Below are 12,811 nucleotides of genomic sequence, written 5' to 3'. Positions count from 1 at the left end.
ACTTACGCACACTTACAGACACTCACACACACTCACACACACACACACACACACACACACTTACACACACTTAGACACTCACACACACTCACACACACTTACACACACTTACACACACTTAGACACTCACAGACACACACTCACACACACTCACACACACTTACACACTCACAGACACTCACACACACTCACACACACTTAGACACTCACAGACACTCACAGACACTCACAGACACTCACACACACTCACACACACTCACACACACTCACACACACTTACACACTCACAGACACTCACACACACTCACACACACTTACACACACACTCAGACACTTACCCACACTCACACACCCATATACACACACACACTTTCTCTCCCATATATACATACACACACACTCTCTCACTCTACACAGACGGGCCGCGACCAGCACCACCACCCGCTCCCCCCCCTCCTCCCGCGCAGGCAGCGGGAGCACCGGGGACAGCGGTGGGGAGAAGAAACCCCCCGCTACAACCTCCATGCAGGCAGCATGGTTCTGAGGTAAGCGGCGACCTGAGGGGACATCCCCACTCCCATCTCCTGCCCCGCGGCCTGTCCCGAGGTGACAGGGGGAAGCGGGGACAGGAGAGACATCCCCGCTCCCATCTCCTGCCCCGCGGCCTGTCCCGCGGTGACAGGGGGAAGCGGGGAGCGGAGGGACATGCCCGCTCCCATCTCCTGCCCCGCGGCCTGTCCCGAGGTGACAGGGGGAAGCGGGGACAGGAGAGACATCCCCGCTCCCATCTCCTGCCCCGCGGCCTGTCCCGAGGTGACAGGGGGAAGCGGGGACAGGAGGGACATCCCCGCTCCCATCTCCTGCCCCGCGGCCTGTCCCGAGGTGACAGGGGGAAGCGGGGACAGGAGAGACATCCCCGCTCCCATCTCCTGCCCCGCGGCCTGTCCCGAGGTGACAGGGGGAAGCGGGGACAGGAGGGACATCCCCGCTCCCATCTCCTGCCCCGCGGCCTGTCCCGAGGTGACAGGGGGAAGCGGGGACAGGAGAGACATCCCCGCTCCCATCTCCTGCCCCGCGGCCTGTCCCGAGGTGACAGGGGGAAGCGGGGACAGGAGAGACATCCCCGCTCCCATCTCCTGCCCCGCGGCCTGTCCCGCGGTGACAGGGGGAAGCGGGGAGCGGAGGGCCATGCCCGCTCCCATCTCCTGCCCCGCGGCCTGTCCCAAGGTGACAGGGGGAAGCGGGGACAGGAGAGACATCCCCGCTCCCATCTCCTGCCCCGCGGCCTGTCCCGCGGTGACAGGGGGAAGCGGGGAGCGGAGGGACATGCCCGCTCCCATCTCCTGTCCCGCGGGATGAATATGCGCTAAAGCGCGGCGGCCATTTTTTTTTCTCGCGACCCCGTTAGTAACGCGGTGGTCTCGGGGTGGACCCCGAGACCCGCGTTATAACGGGGTTTAGCTGTACAAGCTAATCTGTTTCCATTAAGGCAACCACAGCTAATAAACAGAAGCCCAGTGTCCAATTAATCGTTTCTAATAGATTCCAAAAATATTATTTTGCATCACTATTTTATCAACGTTGTCAACTACCAGTATTAAATAATTGTACAATGAAGATGTGCCCAGATCAAAAAGGAATGTGAATGAAATCAGTAAAAACTAAATTTGTATTGTGTGTATGTGTATAATATAATAATGTAACACACTTGTATAGTGCATGTATGCTGCATGTATACAGAAATAATATGCATGACTATGCACCTATTTTATTATTCTGACAGCACAGTAATGTAGAGTTTGAAGCACCTTAAATCCCATTGCTGAAGAGTTAACTGTTTCAATTTAAAAGAAAGTCAATCCAGTCTTGTCATTTTTAGCGCGTAGCTACTCCCGATTGTACACACATCCATACAGGTTTTAGAATAAGCGGGAGTATGCCACGTTTCCTTCCACAATTGAAAGTTTCCCACCAGTGCCAGAGGGGTTTGCAAAAGAATTACAGTGGCAGCTCAATCCTTACCCTTCAGAGGTGGAAGGACATCGCCCATCCAGAATAAACGGCGTTAATGATCTTCATGTTGCAAACGCCTCTACCACTAAAAGGGGTTACATTTAAGTGTCACTTTATAAAAGGGACTATAGTTTTCAAGCTCTGCTACGAAGGCACAGATTTAATTTATGGATAGCAAGAACCAGATGCAATTTCCAAGAGCTCGAAGGTTTTTGGTAGATGTTTAACCCGTTGATAGCCATTGTGTTCATTTATGTGCAACTGGATGAACTAGAACATACTATCATTGATAACAGTATGTATGTATGTCTTTGTTTATATCAATGGCCCTCTCCTTGATAAAGGCAATTTTTGCCGAAACGTTGGACCCTTTGGTGGCACATTAAATTGCATCTTAAGAAGACCGTGTGCCTGCTTCCATTTTTCATTGCTGATCTCCTTTGGGATGTCTGGACCTCCCTGGACACAGTGCACCGGCAGATAAGTACCCCCCTCCAGCACCATTAGCGGTGTGCATGCACTTCCATATATGTTTGTTTATAGCACACCATCCAGGTACATAGTGCTTCACAGCAGTAATAGACGTGACATTATATTATAACATGTTGGGAATAAGCGCTTCAGACCTAAAAAACAATAGGAAAAGGTTTCCCTGCCCCAAAAAGCTTACAATCTAAGTGGTGAGAACTTAGAGACAGAATGAGGGTATGTGCTTCTGCAAGGGATCAAGGTCAATGCATGAGATGTATGGTATAAGCCAGCGGAGCTACCCATATGCGGCGTTAAAGAGGTGCGTTTTAAGAAAAATCCTAAAAAAGGTGGAAAGAGAGAAGGTGCCAGTCGGATATTGATTCCTTCTTAATTCCTTCAGATTCCTTATATACAGCTGACAGTACAGATATACAAAGAAATGTGCACATTGAGATATATACACATATAAACACACACAACAATGTAAATTCAGTAGCCTTTGTCGCTGGGTTGTTTGGAGGTAGGATATGGTTATTGAAATCTGAGAAAAAGTAAAACAGTAGAGAATGTGTTAATTGGCTGAGTGCTTTCTCTTCACTGCAACTAGAAAAATATCTTGCCAAGTACTGCAAGTCTGCAACTGAATAGTACATTTGAGTCAGAGGAGCGCATGCTAGGTTTTTGTCACTCACAGCAACAAACATGTTGCAGACAGCTGTCCCGACACGTTCAAGTAGGAATCAAGGAGAGGGAGAGAGGTCCTTCAGAACTCGACTTGCTGTTGCATTGAATTTCACACGTGATAATAACGTTGCACTTAGAGAGCTGTATTTCCCTAGGGCACTGCTACAGTCAACAGAGAAATCTCAACAAATAAAAAAAGAAACCTTATTTATAGCAGAATAGATTTTGTTTCTCTATATTAGAAACACAAGAAGTGTCACGGTGACCCAATTCTAATGATGAGCAAAATTGCATTTGTTGCTTGGTCAGTATGGCTGGCAGTGAGAAGTTGGATGTACTGTAGCATACTGTATGCATTCAAATGTCAAATGATGTCCCAATACCTGGTACAGAGTCTTTACTGGAAATTACTTAAAGGGGTAAAGGGAAAGTACAATAGAAAACAAAAGCAAAAGGTGATACTGTGTGTTCATTTGCATGTCATTTCCCAGAATCCCTGGTTGCATTGGAAGTACTGTATGCTAAGGCCTAGGACATAGTGAACTCAGCGTCGCTGAGCCGGCTGAGCCGAACTGAGCCGCGCTGAACAGATGCACAAAGCCCCTGCATCTGTTATCAGCGTGGCTATAGTTTCTCCCTTCGCATGCGTTCTGATGCGTGCGGAGGCTGAGAAACTTCCCCGAGACAGGCAAGTTTGAAATTTGCCGCTCTGGGAAGCGGAGGAGCGGTCACGTAACCGCTCCCATCCAATGGGGCTGCAGCCGGTCCGGCATTGTAACTACAGAGCCACCAGACCAGCAGAGGTGTGTGTGTATGTGTGTATGTGTATGTGTGTATGTGTGTGTGTGTGTGTGTATGCGTTTGTATGTGTATGTGTATGTGTGTGTATGTGTGTGTATGTGTGTGTATGTGTATGTGTGTGTGTGTGTATGTATGTATGTATATGTGTATGTATGTTACATAGTTACATAGTAGATGAGGTTGAAAAAAGACGTGCGTCCATCAAGTTCAACCTATGCTAAATTTAGACAACAGGTACTTTATTCTATATCTATACTTACTATATGTGTATATGTGTATGTATGTATGTGTATGTATGTATATATGTGTATGTATGTGTATGTGTGTGTGTAATGTGTGTGTGTGTAATGTGTGTGTGTGTAATGTGTGTGTGTGTAATGTGTGTGTGTGTAATGTGTGTGTGTAATGTGTGTGTGTAATGTGTGTGTGTAATGTGTGTGTGTCATGTGTGTCATGTGTGTAATGTGTGTGTGTGAATATATTTATCAAAGTTGCACAATGTTAATAAATAATTTATTCTCACAACATGTTTTTTTTTTTTAATTTTAAAATATTATATAATATACACACACACACACACACACACAGGTTTCCCAGTGACACACAAACACACAGACCACTTCAAAGTGACACACACACACTGACAGCTACCAAGTGACACACACACACAGTGATACCCGCCTCCCAAGCGCACTTGCTGTCTCCTCTGCCAGGACAGCAAAAAGCTCCTGGTAGAGCGAGCGGCAGCACCAAATTCTGTACTATGTCCCAGGCCTAAGAGATAATGGTGGGAAGAAAAAAAATGTTGCAGACCTGTCTGACAGATCAGTGTGCTCACAAGTGATATTTTTATTTACTAACCAACATATCAATATAAATGGCTTGTTTGGAAAAATTCAACCTCCCTAACAGTTAAAATGTAGCTTTTTTTTTTTTTTTTACTTTGGGTAAATACTTTCTATTTTCCTGGGGTCTGCTCCGGTCACATATTAGCTGGTAATTATTGTCCTCTCATTAGCTCTTTAAATGTATCTATAATTTTATTTATATAGCTCCAGCAGCGTACACAGCGCTATACAAAATTACAATACAATGGAAATAAAAAAACAAATGTGGGTAAGCGCAAGAGGTAAATGACAACAAAAAGGCACAGGGAGACAGACCCTGCCCCGAAGAATTGAAGTAATAATGATGCCATCAATAGACAAGCAAAACATCTAAAAAAAAAAAAAAAGGAAAATATTGAGAATGAACACTGTACATATACAACAGTTTACAAAGAGACATAAGGCACAGATTGTAAAAACATTCCAAAGCATTCTGTTGCTATGGAGATCTTAAAAGCAAGAGAAATGACAAAGTTACAAATATTTTTCAGGTTTATTTAAAATGGTGTTAATCGCCTACATTGAACTCATGTCTCTGCCAATAGTTCAGGTCCACAGAGCAGGTACCCCCTTTCCCAGTCCCATTTTTTAAATTTAATTTAGAACGGTAATAGGCTTCCTGTGTAGAAAGGATACATTTCTATTTTCTTCCGGGCCATTTAATTCTAAACTTATCTAGTATACGGTCAATTTGTGACCCTTTATAACCTGCAATTTTACTGTCAGCATATACAGTACTGCAATAAATGAAGTTATTAAACACAGCACAGATTTCTTGGTTTAAATATTAAAAAGAGAAACAAACAAAAATATATTTTTTAAACAGCTTCCTAATGAAATTGCCTCCCTTTGGAAAGATTTCATTACATTTAAAATCCTACTTATTTTACTTTCTGTGACAAATGAGTATGTTTATATAGCCACCGGGAGCACTGGAATTATTCATTTACTGTCTACCACTATTAACTGTTTAGCTAATGATGACATTGTAAGTACTTCCCAGGAAGTATTAAAGGAGGGGGAGGAGGGCTGGGGGAGGGGGAGGGGGAGGGGGAGGAGGGCTGGGGGAGGGGGAGGGGGAGGGGGAGGAGGGCTGGGGGAGGGGGAGGAGGGCTGGGGGTTATGTTTCGCCTGAGTAAGGGAAGGTTCCACAAACAATCTTATCACCAAAGAGATTAAAGAGTGTGAACCTTCTCTGAAGCATCTAATTAGACGGGCATTTAAATACCCAGCAAAACCACCAGTAACTACACCGGTATGTAGCTTGGGAACCAGGGACACCCAGGAGCCAATTATAGTGGGATTTAGCCTTTGATCCCCCCCCCCCTACCCCCCCAACCTGTACCAATGCTTTAATTAAAGTGTATATTGTGTGTTTTTTTTTTTTAATGTGAAATTGCTGCTTTAAGAAAACTGCTCTCCTATGCACAAAACCACAATAAAATTTAAATGGATGATTATATATTGTTGCAGAATTTTTGCAGAACTGGGAATTACTTCCTTAGGAAACGGCACAGACACTTGGAGCTTCTGTACTTACAAGTAAACTCTGATTTGCCCACTAAAAAAAATATTAACCATGTTTCCAATCACACAGTTGTCTTTGTTGTTCTTGTCGGGGACTACTGAAGTCAGTGTGCCCTAGCCACATCCATTTTAGCCTCTTCTGTGCCATTAGGGAGTAGGGAACATTGCTATGATATGGTTTGCAGGCCTCTGTGGCACTAATGGGACAATAGAAATGCGGTGTGTTCCAAAACAAATGGAGTTTGTAGCACGGAATAAAGGCGATCTACCCTGTTACTACTGTATGCTGCTACACTTTCCTCAAATGTTATGGCAACGTTAATTTGGGCACACAGGCACGCGCACACGCGCGCACACACACACACACACACACACAATTGTTTAGATAGAGAGATATAGATATACACAAAGAGCAGGAGCAATCCACAAACAATTAGACCTCAATAACTAAAAACAAATAAGGCTTCTTCCAATCACTTACATTTTTACGAAGATACTCACTGGTCGGCTGCAATGAACCCTGGACTGTCCCCATCTTAGGCTTGTTCTATAGTAGACACGAACGCGTGTGCACGTGATGCACACTTTTTGTGTGTACAGTCCGTGCTCCCGGGAGTGACAGGTTTGCTGTGTTTGTATGTGTATGTGTATGTGTATGTGTATGTGTACGTGTGTGTGTGTGTGTGTATATATATATATATATATATATATATATATATATATATATATATATATATATATATACACACACACATAGATTGTGTGCTATTAATTTATTATATATATATTTTTAAAAACCACGACACGTTGAGAATAATTTATTAACATTGTACACACACACACACACACACACACACACACACAACAATGGCGGTAGCGGCGCGAATACTTAGTTTTCTGAGTATTCCCCGTTATCGTCCGGGTCCACGCTCAATGCCGTGCGCGCGCGTGGCCCTAGCATACAATGGCTGGCTAACCACAGCCAACTATAACTGCCCCACACCCCCACTATATTACAGGCCTTAGGGAAGAACAAGCAGGATTTGTCAGTCCAATGGATACAATGGAATTGACCACATCCAAGTCATACAAGTAGTGATTTCCAGAACTAAAGAATATAATCTAGCAATCAGTTTAGGATTCATAGGTTACAAAAAAGCATTTTATTCTGTCAACACTTAAGCAGTTTTAAATACATTAAGAATGTGAAGTGTTTTAGAAGTGTACATTGATATTATAAGGAACATTTACAAGAATCTCACATCAACCATTTCATTACATGAAGATACAAGCAACATACAGTAAGGCTCAGCAATGGAGTGCAACAGGGAGACACCAGGTCAACAAAGCTTTTTACAGCAACACCAAGAATTGTTCAAGACATTGAATAGAGAAGAAAAAGGAATCAAAATCAGCGGTAAATACTTGAATAACCTACAATGTGCAGATGACTTGTTATTTTTGCTATAAGTCCAGAAGACCTACAGGAACAAATCAGGGTACTAGCTGAAGCAAGTAAGGTCTGTAATATAGTGCACGTGCGCTCATCAATAATAATTGACTGTGGGAGGCTGACGTTGATACAGTCGAGACGCTCGTGCATGGCCATGAACGGTGACGTGGCAGATCAGAGCAAATACAAGAAATGTGTATTTTCGCACTGCTGCCGTGTCACGTGACGCCGCGAGCCAATCACAGCTCGGCCTAACGCTGCGACGTCAGAGCCATGCCCCCTAGCCGTGCGCGTCACCGCTGGCAACAAACTAAATGTGCGCGCCACGTGCAGCGCCGTGCGCGCCCCCGCACTATATTACAGACCTAAGAAGGTGGGCTTCCATATGAATCTCAGAAAAGACCAAAGTGATGTTCAACAAATATGTCAACTCTACAAAAATCTAAATAAATAGAATAAAATTAGAGGAAGTTGAAGAACATGTCTACCTTGGCTGGCAAGTAACAATGGATGGGAACCTTTCAAATTAAATCCATAGGAGAATGAAGGCTGGATGGAGCGCATTTGGAAGAAATAAGATAATCTTCCAAGGGAACCTTCCACTGTGCGTCAAGAGGAAAGTGTTTGACCAGTCTATTCTGCCTGTGCTCACGTATAAATGTGAAACTTGGACCCTAAATGCGAAGATAATTCAGAAGCTTCAGACAACTCAAAGCATGGAGAGATGTATACTGGGTATTACTGGAAAAGACAGGAAGAAGAATTAATGTGTTCACAGGCAAACAAAAGGATAAAGAAATGAAAATAGTAGTGGGGCAGATATATCGCAAGAAGAAATTACCATTGTTGTACTTGACTGGATTCCAAGGTAAAATAAAAGACAAAGACTACAACCAAAAGTAAGACAGGAGTACGAAATCAGAATATTTGTTGGATCAACATGGAGGAGAAGAGAGGTTTGCGACCGCAGTACCTGGAAGAACATTGGGGAGGTCTTCATGCAGCAGTGGATCAACAAGGGCTGATGAGTGTGGGTGTATACACACACATTTATGCAGCAGTTTTAGAGAATATTTGTTGCAAACAAAAGATTAACAGGGAAAGAATGAGGAATCCCTACCAACAACTGGAGTAGCATTACAACTTAAATGTAATGTTTAAGTGCAGTCATGATTCATTTGTAATGTCAATTATTATGTTCAAAGTGTGAGTCTATATATTATATACACACACACACACACACACACACACACACACACACGTTGAACTGATGAATCTGTTGCTGATTAACTCCTACAGTACCACAGGGGCTTTCAACATTAACAGAAAATTCCATGTTTTTAAGACTAAGCGCACATTTAATGGGAAACAGCGAGACTCCAGGGGATTAACATTATCTGTGCAGACAACCCTGGAATTTCGAAGGTGCTTGTGACATGCAGCTGTAATGAATTATTTTATTTGCATGTCATCAGATCTAAGATTTGGCTCAGTTAGGCATTATTCGGGCGTATCACTAATAATTGACTGAACAAAAACGGTGCCATTATGAGGAGATTAATATACACAAGCCAAAACACAATTAGGAAAATAGAGGTAGTGAGATAGAATGCAGCACAATACAGTTGTTTTGAACAAAACCCTATTTTAAATGGTGTGTTGTATATTTTTGCTGCAAAAGGGAAAAGTTACTTTTAAGATAGACTGCATATGCTTTAAAACAAATGGAAGATTAATCAAATGTAAGGACTGTTAAATGTGAGTTCTCTTTTAACGTTTTTTTTTTTTTGGTAATATTATAAACGCATGTGCTGGTATTTCACCAAAGTATTTTATGGAATTTGATGCAAATTCCTTAACACTGTGGAAATATTATCTCCTCTATGGCCCTTATTCAATATTCTTGTGAAACTGTTCTCCCCTTACCCAGGAAGATATTAACCCCTTAATTTGATTTGCAATAATAAACATGCCATTAACAAAAGTGGAGCTAGGCCAGATTACAAAAGAGCTATAGGGGAAGGGGTGAAGCTCTTTTGACCCCATTTGCAAAAGGTTAATTCTACAAAGAAATACTACTGTTACACTTCAGCCAATAACCAAGTAGTGAAGACACTTGGGCAAGTGACTTAATTTCTGGTACCTTTGGCACCAAAAACTAATTTGCTTACTGTACGGGCAGGGATTTATTATACCTTTTCAACCATCATAGGAAGTTAATCAATGAATGAAAGTAGACCAAGTATACAAAAGAGCAGCGCAAATACGGTTGTTTAGGGCTGCAGAACAGTTGGTGTATCTTTAAAAGGTAAACATTGTGTCACAAAATGAGCAGATAGAAATACAGGCAAATAATATTAGTTAAACATTTCAATTAATGTTTCCTTCCCCATAGACAGAGTTTTCTTTATTCGGTTTAATTAACATTATTTGCGGATCGGACCACTTCAAACACTGCCCTTAGGGTGAAAAGACTCTGCTCCATGTCTCTACTACCCTTTCAGCAAATTACTCTCAAATTTCTCCCAGTTCACCCTCCCCCTTAAGTTTCAAATCATGACCCTGTGGCACTGCTCTTTTCTCTGGAAAATGATTCCCTTCTGTACTCGAGTTATTTGAGTCTCTTTCAAATCCCCTCTCTACCTTTCTTCCACAATGTAAATATTGAAGTTGAACTTTCCTCATAGGGTTTTGATGCAAACCTTTCACCTCTGTAGTTTCTGTTCTCTGGATTGACTCCGGTCTAACTAACCATTGGATGATGCATCACTACAGAGTTTACTTAAAATATAACCCTTTATGGTGTAAATAAAAAGTGGTGAAAAGGGAGACAAACTATTGAGTTTCCCCAACAGTAACTACCTTTTATTTCCTTTAGCCGTAACGACTTGGCTGATGTATGGATGACTTCTAGAGGCCCTTGGCCAAATGTATGTTTTATCCCCTGCAGACTCGTTTAGCTCCCTTTGGTGCTGGAAAGACCAGGAATGCATCACTGGTGCAATTTAGTGATAGCAGATCATGAGGTATTTAGCAGAAACACAATCAACCCTTTCAAAGTGTTGCTGGCCCCCTCAAGCAATGAAGGTGCTTGTTATGTGCTGAAAGTAGATCATGGGCTACAAAATGAAACAACCAAACCTACACAGCCAAAAGGTGTGTATGTACATACACGCACACACACATTTTAATATACATATGTATGTGTGTGTGTGTGTGTGCGCGCGCGCTAGAGCCATAGGGCAGCTGCCTGCTATGCCCCCAACCAAAAGCAGCCTGAGTCGCAGCAGGATACAGAAAGGGGTAGGGTTGGATTGCAAATTTGCAATACTTTTTCCTCTCTGCATTTGTCTCCCAGTGCCCTGCAGAGATACAGTCTAGACCTGAAAGAGACTTCAAACAATACTTAACTGGCTGGGGGGACGGAAGGGGGTGGGAGGATGTTGTGATTTGTTTTAATCCCTCTGCCCCTCCAGTTATGTTCTTTAGATTGGTCAGTGACATTGTTTAGTAGATGGACATACACACACTGGCACTGAAATTCCCCTGCATTTCCACACAGAAATCAAATTGCTTTAATGTGGAAGACTTTGATATTCAACCATTTTTTGGTGTGTTAATATAAAAAGTACTACTTGTACCCTAACTTTGCTAAACCTGTCTGTCTGTCTCTTACGCTACTCACAGATGCTGGGCTGCAAAACAAAGATACTAACCTATATAAACCAATGAAGTGAAAATATATTTGCAGTGTAGTGAGAAATACAGATGCTGGCTGATCATTCAATAAGGGACTTTAGTGTTTGGACAGATGACAGCAAGATCCCTTTAGAGGTGAACATCAATTCTCAGTAATTGTAATTATAATATATAAATATATATTTTTTAAGTCTAATGATTTTTGTTCTCCATCTTTTTGGAGTAATTGCACCTTTCACTACAGTATCTCCATAAGGGAGATGATGAGCAGTGTGTTTATTACCAACCCCTCTCCCCCAGCTACAGTAATGTAAGATAGATGTCCTTCAATTTTCAGTGGAGGCAGCTAGTTTCAGTGTTTGCTGCTTAACACTAAGAAAATTCAAGTTATTCCAATAACACAATAAAAACTTCTGTTATTGAATGTTAATTCCATTCATTTATTTCTCACTACATTGTTTCTCAGGACATACTGTACTACAAATACGATTCACACCTCGATGTAGCCATACGGATACTTATTTTTAAATAGATACATAATGTACGGTATCTGTGGAATGTTCTAACAGTGATTGTAATATGACTATAAAAGAGGTAGTAGTAAAATATTGGAAGTGCTAATATATGTTTTTAAAATAACCTATATTAAAATGTCTTGTTATGTTCTTAAAACAGATATATAGAATAACCTTTCTTTAAATAGAGTACAAATAGCATTGCCCATTTGATTTAAAGGCATCCATCATTACTTAACCATTTAATTGTATGAAGGAATTCTCATCAGTGATGTGTAAATCCCATGGGGCAAATGTATCATGGTGTGTGTATGTGTGTATGTGTATATATATATATATATTTACACACATACATACACACACATATACATACATACCACACACACAAACACATACTATATGTATCAAAGCAAAAAAACAAAAATGAAGCTAAAATATATTTTTGCTCTTTGATACATATGGTGTAATTGTTTTTCCCCAGAACTGCTCCACTTTTGCCTTGATACATGTGCCACATATCTAACTGGTCGAAGGACCTCCCCAGCAACTAATGAATATAACACAGAAGACAATTTAGTCGTTTGATCATCATCAACAACAACAACAAAAACAGCAGCAACAACAACAACAACAACAACGTGTGGTTCCTATGATTAAGTAATTGAACTATTCTGCAACAAAAAAGTGTCACGTTTTTAGCTTAATTGACAAACACATACAAGTTTGCTTCCTTACTGGCCAATGTGTAAAAGCTTGTCAGG

The 12,811-nt window shown here is 41.8% G+C and overlaps 1 protein-coding gene across 7 annotated transcripts in view; it reads right to left on the bottom strand.

Moving 5' to 3' along the window:
• The window catches only part of CDON (cell adhesion associated, oncogene regulated), a 219,811-nt gene that overhangs the window by 66,213 nt on the left and 140,787 nt on the right, over positions 1–12,811 (bottom strand). The window lies entirely within an intron of this gene.

This window comes from Ascaphus truei, chromosome 6 (assembly GCF_040206685.1).
Source record: "Ascaphus truei isolate aAscTru1 chromosome 6, aAscTru1.hap1, whole genome shotgun sequence".
Classification (NCBI taxonomy): Eukaryota; Metazoa; Chordata; class Amphibia; order Anura; family Ascaphidae; genus Ascaphus; species Ascaphus truei.
This window is presented reverse-complemented; position numbering and strand designations above follow the sequence as displayed.